The sequence below is a fragment of the Adiantum capillus-veneris genome, chromosome 6, assembly GCF_014529385.1.
Source record: "Adiantum capillus-veneris isolate H3 chromosome 6, ASM1452938v2, whole genome shotgun sequence".
Taxonomy (NCBI): Eukaryota; Viridiplantae; Streptophyta; class Polypodiopsida; order Polypodiales; family Pteridaceae; genus Adiantum; species Adiantum capillus-veneris.
The window spans coordinates 121,867,321-121,877,030 of record NC_140936.1 but is presented as its reverse complement, the minus strand read 5'-3'; positions in this window follow the sequence as shown (position 1 = coordinate 121,877,030).

Genomic DNA, 9,710 nt, shown 5'->3' with positions numbered 1-9,710 from the left:
TTTTCTGTGCTTGTCAGCAGTAGCCTTTTGCCTTTGCTGTGAGATAGAGATAACATCCTTAATCTTTTGGAAAGATTCTTGTAGGTCTCCGCTATACTCATCTGCAATGAAGATCTTCCTGTGTACCTTAAGTAGCAGGGGACTTTTTGATCTTCCCTCAATTACCTCAAAAGGTGCTTTTCCCATGGAAGTATGTATAGTGTTATTGTAGGCATACTCCACTAAGGGTAAGTACTTCTCCCATTGGGATCTTTGATCTACTTCCATTACATAGGCTTTAGTAAATCGAGAATTGTTAGGTTAGCTATTTTACTTTGGCCATCCGTTTGCGGGTGATAGGCCGAAGAGAAATTTAGCCTTGTTCCTAAATTCTCAAAGAGACCCTTCCAAAAATTATTGGTCATTCTAGAATCCCTATCCAACACTATGGACATTGGCAAGCCATGGTACTTGAAGATTTGTGAAATGAAGAGGGTTGCCATTTGATGGGCTTTGATAGTCTTTTTGACAGGTATAAAGTGAGATTGTTTACTAAACCTATCCACTATCATCCATATTCCCGTATTCCCATGGATAGACTTACGAAATCCAAAGATAAAATCCATGGATATGCTCTCCTATGGTGAATTAGGGATTGACAAAGGTTAAAGCAATCCAGGTTGCTTCCCTCTATCAAACTTCGTCTTTTGGCATACCACACATTTAGAAACATACTCTTGTATGTTTGCTTTCATGGTAGGCCAATAGAAATGTGTTTCAATCCCCTTTAAGATAGACTAAATCCCTCTATGCCCCGCATAAGGAGGAGCATGAGATGCATACATTACTTTCTCATGGAGTGAGTTAGTAGTGCATAGTCTATTGCCATAGAGAAGATAACGATCTTGGAAAGTAAATGGTTCCTCTTTCTTCCCTAGTGCAAGGGCTGAAATTACATCTCTAAAATCGGGATCAATAGCATACTCATCTATCATAGAAGATAGATCATTGTGAGTTGCTACGGAAACCGCATTCACTCTCGGCCCTCTTGAGAGTGCATCGGCTACTTGATTATGCTTGACAGCAATGTGAGCAATATGAAAATGAAATTGTGAAAGGAAATTTGCCCACCTCATTTGTTTGTTGGGGAGCTTGGTCTACGTCATGAAGTACTTAAGACTTTGGTGATCCGTTCGCGCAGAATGAAAGGAGTCCCCAATAAATAGTGCTTCCATGAGTCTAAGGCATGTAGAACTGCGAGGAGTTCCTTTTCATATATGCCTAAAGCTTGCTCAACACGGTCAAGCCTTTGACTTTCATAGCCTATGTCATACCCTTCTTGGAGCAAAACAGCTCATGTTGGACCTCAAACTGCTTTGAGAGATCCGACAGTGTAAACACAGGTTGAGAGAGAACTTTTCTTTAAGCTTTTCGAAAGCATTGTTCTCCTTGGTAGACCATGTATACCTAACTTTTTTCTTTGTTAGGCCATGTAATTGTCCTGCTATTAGTGAGAACTTTCTATGAAGCGTCTATAGTATGCATACATACCTATAAAGCTTCTTAGTTCATAAAGATTCCTTGGTTTAGGCCATCCTTTTATTACCTCTAATTTTGATGGATCCATTTGGATGCCATCTTGAGAGGTAATGTGACCTAAATACTGAATCTCTTGTAAGAAAAATCCACTTTTCTTTCGATTAACATAAAGTTTATTCTCTCTTAGAACTTGAAATATTACCTGGAGGTGTTGCTTGTGTTTGTCTAATGAATTAGAGTAGATGATGATATCATCAAAGAACACTCCAATAAAGGTTCAATGAGGCCTGAATAGCTTCTCCATCAAGCGGTTGAATGTGGCTGGTGCATTGGTCAAGCCAAAAGGCATGACAATGTATTCGTAAAGACCAAATGTAGTGCGAAATGTGGTCTTTACAATGTCTTGATCAACTATCCTTATTTGATGATAGCCACTTTTTAGGTCAATCCTACTGAAGTAGGTGGACCCTTGTAGCTTATCAAATAGGTCTTCTACCCGTGGAACGGGAAACCTATTCTTGGTAGTGATCCTATTTAGTGCTCTATATTTGACACACATTGAGAAACTCTATAAGGAGGTTTGTTAGGCGGTGAACTTCCTGGAAGAAGTTCAATTGCATGGTCATCATTGCCTCGTTTAGGAGGTATCTCACAAGGGATGTCGTCAATAAAGACATCTTGAAATCCCTTGAGAAAATTGGATAACTCTAATTCCTTTTGATTGTGTATATTTTCTTTTGCTAAAACATTAGGTTCATTTTGAGAGTCTTTAACAAAAATCATGTACACGGAAGGGTAGGACATCTCCCATCTCGTAAGCTTGTATGCCTAGCTTGGTGGCCAACTCTATGGATATGAAATTGTGAGTAGAACCAGGGTCAAAGAGAATAAAAGCATCATGTTCTCTTTCCTTTCCCCAAGCATGGCATAGAGGAGATCCTTTGTGGTGAATTTCCTCCTCTTGGATTTCTACCAAGGTAGCTCTAGGAAGTTCATGGCGGGTGTTCTTTTGGGGACAAGTGCGGTACGCATGCCCTTGCTCGCCGCACTTGAAACATCGGTTATCCTTGTGATAACGCTCAAGCTCTTCAGGAGAGAGTTTATTTTTGCCTTTGTAAACTCCCTTCTCTTTAGCTTTGTTGGAGTTGCCCTTAGGAGACTTTTGGACATTTTCCTTCCTCTTAGGCTCATTGGAACCCTTGTTTTCCATGGGCTTAAAATTTCTTTTAGCCCCCGTTTGGAAATTGATTCAAAAAGCCACCATAGTATGGTGTATAACTGCCGATATGGTGCGTGGCCTTTGGGAGTTGACATATGCCGCCATCTCTTCAGTTAAGCCCGCACAAAATTGTTGCTTTTGCTCTCCAAAATCCAACTTCTTGAAGACAGTGGCTTTGAGTTGTAAGTCCCAAAACTTGTCTATATTGGTGAATGGATTCGTAGGGAGAGAGCTTCAAGCTTCGCCATTCGGTGAGTACTTTGTCTTTGGCATCGGTGGCCAAAAACTGCTTCATAATGGAAGCTCTTAAAGATTTCCATGTTCATGGAGCTTTACTGTTGGCCCATAGGCTAGACCACCATTGTCTGGCGGACTTTTAAAAGTGCATAGCTACATGGTGTAGCTTAGAGGACTCCGTGAAGCCCTCATCTCCAAACACCGCATCGAGCTGTTGGATAAAGGCCAAGACTTTGTCCGTAGCACCAAAGGTGCCATCGTAGGTAAGGAGAGAGATGCTCTTCCCTCCCTCTTTAAACTTCCTAAGCTTGGACGACCTCTTCTATGCGGCATAGGATTTCCTATGGCCTCTTCTTTTTGATGGTTCAAAGGTTGCACCATCACTTTCTTCAGAAGGTGAAGAATTTGAGGAAGATGGAGAAGAGGGTGACCTCTTTCTCGGCTTTTGCTTGCCTTGATCTTCTTTGTCTTCACCATCACTTTCATAGGAGGAAGAGGATGAAGAAGATGGAGAAGAGGGTGTCCTCTTTCTCGCCTTTTTCTTCTCTTGCTTTTGGTCATCCCTCTTTGAATTATGGTGTGGCGAGGTATGGGATGGTCTTCTCCGTTTTGGAGGTGATGGAGAGGGTTTAGCCCGCCATCTTCGTGGATCCATCTCCACCAAGGTGGTAGGAGACTCAATTCTTTCTCATTCATTCGATGGGGGCTCTTGAGTTCTCCTTTGAGAAGGAGATGCATCATCAAGAAGCAAATTTCTGAGCCCTTCATATGGATCCTCTTCTTCTTCCCGAATCAGAGAGAGACCTCTTTTGGAAGTCTCGCAAGGAGGCTTCCTAGGTACTCTCTCGTCATGGTGGGGAGCTTGGAGAATCCCATGAGCACGAAGCTGCTGTTGCACTTCACTTTGGAGAGATGGATTGCCCATGGCCTGTTGAAGCCTGTAAACAAGGTAGTTAACAAGATAGGGGCATCATTGGTAGCCTGTTCGTTAGAAAAATCAGAGTTACCAACATTAATTTCCCTCTCTTTACTATTGTCAACCATTCTAACAACTTTTAGGTGTACTTTGGCACTTCAAGCCCTAGTTGCTACTCCTCTTTACCCTTTTAGAAAAAGCACTCAAGCTACTGTACCCGTGGCTCAAATACCATTAATTGCAAGGAATAGAAGAGAGGGTCGTTGAACACCAAAGCTCCTGTCAAGCTTCTAATAGCTCAATAGTGGTTAAGCCATAGGCAAGCCCCGTAGGACTCCACTCTTAAGACCATAGCTCTCGACGGTGATGCCTTGTTAAGTGCACAAAGGCAGGCGCGCTGCAAGGCTGAAAAATCCCTATTCTACTTACTCACATGCAATTAATAATACCAACCATTTATAGCTAACTTGAGGACCTCCCTTCTTGAGCAAGAAAAGAGAAACCTTGAGCTCTGATACCAATGTAACATTTAATGGCCTAGTAACTTGTGTGTAGCGGAAAATAGCAAGAACATAGTGAGCATTTCATTAGAATAGATTCCTAATGAGAATAACAAGAGTGCTTGGGTGGAGAGAGCAACAAAAAGCATAACACCTAGTTAGATAGCATGAACAATACTTCAAAAGAGAGATAAATTAAGAAATTGACAACACTTGAGGACCGGATTTGATGGAGCCGGTCCCCCCTCCAAAAGGCTTTGTATATGGTTTCTCCCATCAAGAGAGACATTTTACAATACAATTCTTTGTGTTCCTTCAATACTAGCTAGTGCTATGAAGATAGAAACTTCAAGCACTAAGCACAACACTTATTAAACACAACATCAATTACCTCATGGTCTCAGACCCAAGACCTCACACACCTTCGAAGATGGTGAGAGCTAGCGGGGTATGAGAGTAGATTGAGAGGAAGAAGGAGTATTCTTACGAGAAAGATGTACATCTCCTCACATAATCACTCATATTGCATAGCTTAGCTTAGTAATTAGCATGCTAGAGGATATGAGCATGCATTGAAGCTTGGCTCTTGGTTGGATTTGCATCACAAAGCCAAGGTTGTTGGTGTAGGCCTCCCTTCTCACAAGCTTGGAGTAAGTGGTAAGCTTTCCATTAAAGCTTGACAAGGAGAGAGAGAGAGTCTTCTTGCTTCACACATAAATTGTGTGAGTGTGTAAGTCAATAATGCCTTTGAAAAATCAGCCACCTCTCTCTGTCTTGGTTGACCCCTCTTGCTATTTGCTCATGCTCACATCCTATTGGACCTCCCCAACCTCAGCCAATGGAAATTAAGCAGCATAAGTGATACCCTTCTGACATGTGTCCCCCTTTCCCCTTTTGTGAGAGCTTTAGGTAATTAATAAATGCAACTAAACTCTCATTGGACCCCTTTTCCTCTTGGCCAATAAGAATAAGGCAAGCCATTGAGCTGCTGAATGCTCATTGGACCCCTTGGGAGACTGTCCAATAGTCTTCTAGAGAGCTTAATTCTTATTGGTTCTTTTAACAAGTTTTTTTAAATTGGTTAAACTAGATTTACTCTAGCCTAATTCTCATTGGTCCACCTCCAAGGTCATCCAATAGGATTTGAGTACACCTTGTGGGCATATGGGCTAGGGAGCTGACATGTGTACCTCATTCCCTTTGTGTAGAGGGAACTTTTGTGTGTGTGTGTGTGTGTGAGTTTCTCTCTCATCTCCTACAACTAGGGCTCACCCCCTCCTATGTAGGGATGCATGAAGACTTTTGGGACACACACAAAGTATCCAATTTCCCTAATGTTTGACCTTTGGACACAACCTTTGAATTTTGGAACCTTAGCATTTTGGAAGTCTTAATGGATTGAACCGCAGGGTCTTTTAAGCCCATTGTTGCACATTTCTCTTTTGAAGATGGCCCCCCCTTTGGATCCCTATTTTCCCTCCTTTGGATCCTTACTGTGGCCGGTCTGCCAGCTTAACCAATATTCTAGCTTTTTCTTCCTTGGCACTTCCCCATATTAAATGATCAGTTTAACACGAGAAATTCATTTAGGAGAATTAGATATTAGTTTTTATTACCCATTCAATGCCATGCGCATGATTGTGCCGGTGCCGCTGGCATCTGATCGGACACCCATAGCCGCTTGCGCATCTTGGGCCATCTTCAATCTCTTGGGTAAGGAAGCTTGGTCTTGAGCTTTCACCGGCTTCATCTTGACCTGCTACTCCTCCCATAATTTGTCCCACAACTCTATTTTTGCCATATCGTAGGTGGGACGGATATCTTCTTTTAAGTCTTTGCAACGGAATTTCATATTGCCCAACATTGTCCTGACCTTGTGGTGGGGGTCGAATTCTTGGATCCCTGTAGGAATCAGCAACTCGTACTGGCCTTCACCTCGCAGCTTGCGCTATGTGTTCTCCCATATAGCGCTAGTGAGGTCTTTAATAAAGATGTCACTTTCACTAATATATTGTATGCGACCATCTGCACATTATGATATTGCCAAAAAAAATCCTTTTCGAATGACACGCATAATAATTTTCTTTTGATCTTGTGTCATTTTTGCACTGGACAATAAGAAACAACATATCAAATACAATTTCATGGGTGCACGGAAACTCTCACACTAGTTCAGACAAACCATAACCGTGACTCGAAGACTTAAGAAAACATGTACGATTATATTGATAAAGATTGAAAACCATTTTTACTTTAACATGCTATGTTTACTCATGTAAAATGCAAAAAAAAAAAGTAACTTTCAAGAAAATCACCCATATCAAACGATACAGGTTAAAAACCTGAAACATTTCAACATATTGTTTGGAAACAACAAGACATGAGTTTATATTTTGCATGTTGTACTCTCACACTAGTTCAAACAAACCATACCCTGACTTAAAAGACTTCAAAATTGTGCAAGATTATATTCATTTAGGTTGATAATCATTTTGACTTTAAAATGCTATGTTTAATCGTGTAAAATGCAATAAAAATAAGTAACTCCTAAGAAAATCATCCAGATCCAACAAAACAAGTTAAAAACCCAAAACATTTCAAAATATTCAGACAGAACATAAGACGTGAATTTATATTTTGCACGTTATCACTTCAAAAAAATTTGCCAATAGAAGACATATGCATCGTGATGTACATATTGCCAATTTCATTTTAGCTCATTTTAAAACATTGAAAGTATACAAACCACTCATAAATTGTAATTTGCAAAGAATGCCTTGCTATTTAAAAAGATTAAATTGAATGCTTTACATGCAAAATATGTGCATATACTTTTTTACATTGAAAGTATATTAGCTATTTGTAGACATAGAGAAATAACATAGTGTGAATATTACTTATGTAAATGTAGCATTTAAAATATTAGCGATGATTGATGAATACAACATTCTTTTGAATATGATTAGATAGTATATATTTACACAAGAACACTTAAAAACAACAATTTCAGACAATTTAAACATTTGTATATGAAATACTCTTCACAACCGCGTTACCGACCAAGTATTTCATATACTTAATACTTAAAAAAATTAACTGCACATGTACATACAAATTATATGGCCTTCGTATGACCGGGTTACGACTTGAACGCCACATTTATGCAAAAATAAATGCTTCTAACAAACGACACTTAATTAGCCGCGTTATCGATCGAGTGTCGCCAGAATCTAAAGAGCAATAATGGCTTGTATACGAGCATCATATAGCCGCATTACCGTCCGATGTCCATATGTTTTTATGGAAAGGGGAAGGGAAGTTGACTCACCATAAGGATACTAGAATTGCCGCATTACCGATATAGTACCCATGCAATGAGCCAATAGTTACCACCACAAGGACACCATATTCCTCGCATCACCGAGGTGATGCCCCCGTGGTAAGAACTATTCCATTAAACAGCTTACGTACACACTCACATCGTGTGGCTTATAAGGTACCTTATGACTGCCGCAAAATATGACAAAAGGCACGCTACCACACAATGCACACACACACACAACGCATACCTAGGTCATGTGGTCAGGTACTCCGTTGCTGCTGTGCAGTGCAACATAGAGCACGCTCCCATACGGCCCCCTCTCTCCCTCTTTCCTCTAAACATACCTGCAAAGGCGAACATCTCTCTCTCTCGCTCTCTCTCTCTCTCTCTCTCTCTCTCTCTCTCTCTCTCTCTCTCTCTCTCTCTCTCTCTCTCTCTCTCTCTCTCTCTCTCTCTGAATAACACCCAACGGGTCTGATCGGGGCCCTATATATATTATGTTGCGGGCCCGTCGGGCATCTGGGTTTCTCTGGCAGGCCCGCACGGGAAACTGCATTGCCCGACGAGCTTTTTGTTGGTTTCTAGGTTGCTCTCAACCGGCTTGTTTGTGATCATGTTAGTGTGATTATGTAAATATGTTAATAAGACCTTGTGATCACACAAAATTTTAGGTAATACGTAAATATTAAATCCTTGGCTGTCTGTGTTTAGGGGGTTTAATTTGTGCGAGGGTTTATTCTTAATGTGATGCCTGCGATTGCCCTGGTTTACATGTGTGAACTTGTGAGTTGCGGATCCCCTCACCACCCCTCATTGAATGCAGTGTGTTATTTAGTCCTGAGGGATTGCAAGCGATTGGGGCTACTGCATTATCGAGGTGTACTTCCAATTCCACCCTAGTTCACCTCGTTATGAGAGGACATACACTAGAAGAGGATGATGAATATAGTAGAAAAAATTTAGCAAAAAACCAAACAGAATCGATCACCATACACTACAAGTACTCCATCACTTGATTTTTGAGAGATGGTTTTGCAACTACCAAAACCTTACAAGATGCGGCCAAACATAAGGTGAGGCCGAATGATGGGAGGAGCCTGAAGGAGCTTGGAGAAGGGTGGTTGTATGGTGATAATATTTGGCAGCAAGTGAAAACTTGGTAGGTGGCGTATTGGTGTCAGGACATAGGTCCTGTAGACATTAATTAGCGGCTAAAGGGGCTAGAAGCCCAAGGACAGGGGTAATGTGGAAAGGGGTCCTATATATAGGTGGTAGGGCTATGCTATATACAGAGATTGGTTGGGTGGAGCTTCTACCTCTTGGGTTGAGAGTCTGCGGATCCGAATTGTGCATGGCACTGATATTAGAGAAAATTTAGGAGTTCCTCCTTGCATTAAAGCATAGGAAGGGTCTAGAATGAGCTGGATACTTTTAGACAGCTATTCTAGGTTGGCAGTTGTAGTTAGTTCAGACCAGATCAAAGATGTTAGATCAGACTAAGCACACACTAGAAAACAAGACTGGGACTGAAAATGAGATTAAGTACCTAAAGTGAAATTGACAATGAATCTGGAATTGTATTTGTCAGATCAAAAAGTTTATACAATTGGAGTCAGTGACGTATGAGTTTCCACCTTAATGACAAGTACAAAGTACAACTGCTCTTGGCTCAAGATACAAAGATATTAGGCTTGGGGTTAGGAACTCAAGGATCAGATCTAGGAAACACAAAAATGAAGTAATGGGTCCTATTTATAGTCTTCAGCTGGCTTCTAACTAATTGTCCCCTATGTTGATTACCTCCGTAATTGACCCAGTAATTACTAGCTCAACCGCCATAGATTGGCAGTTGTTCCCACCACCTTCTACATTCTTTCTCCCATTTCTTGAATTTTGGTATATACCAAAATTTCAATGAGCAGTTAGCCCATATTAGTATAGCATAGCCGCTTTCTCTTGTCTAGAGGCTTCTTCTTTGCAAGTCTCGGCAATTCCTTG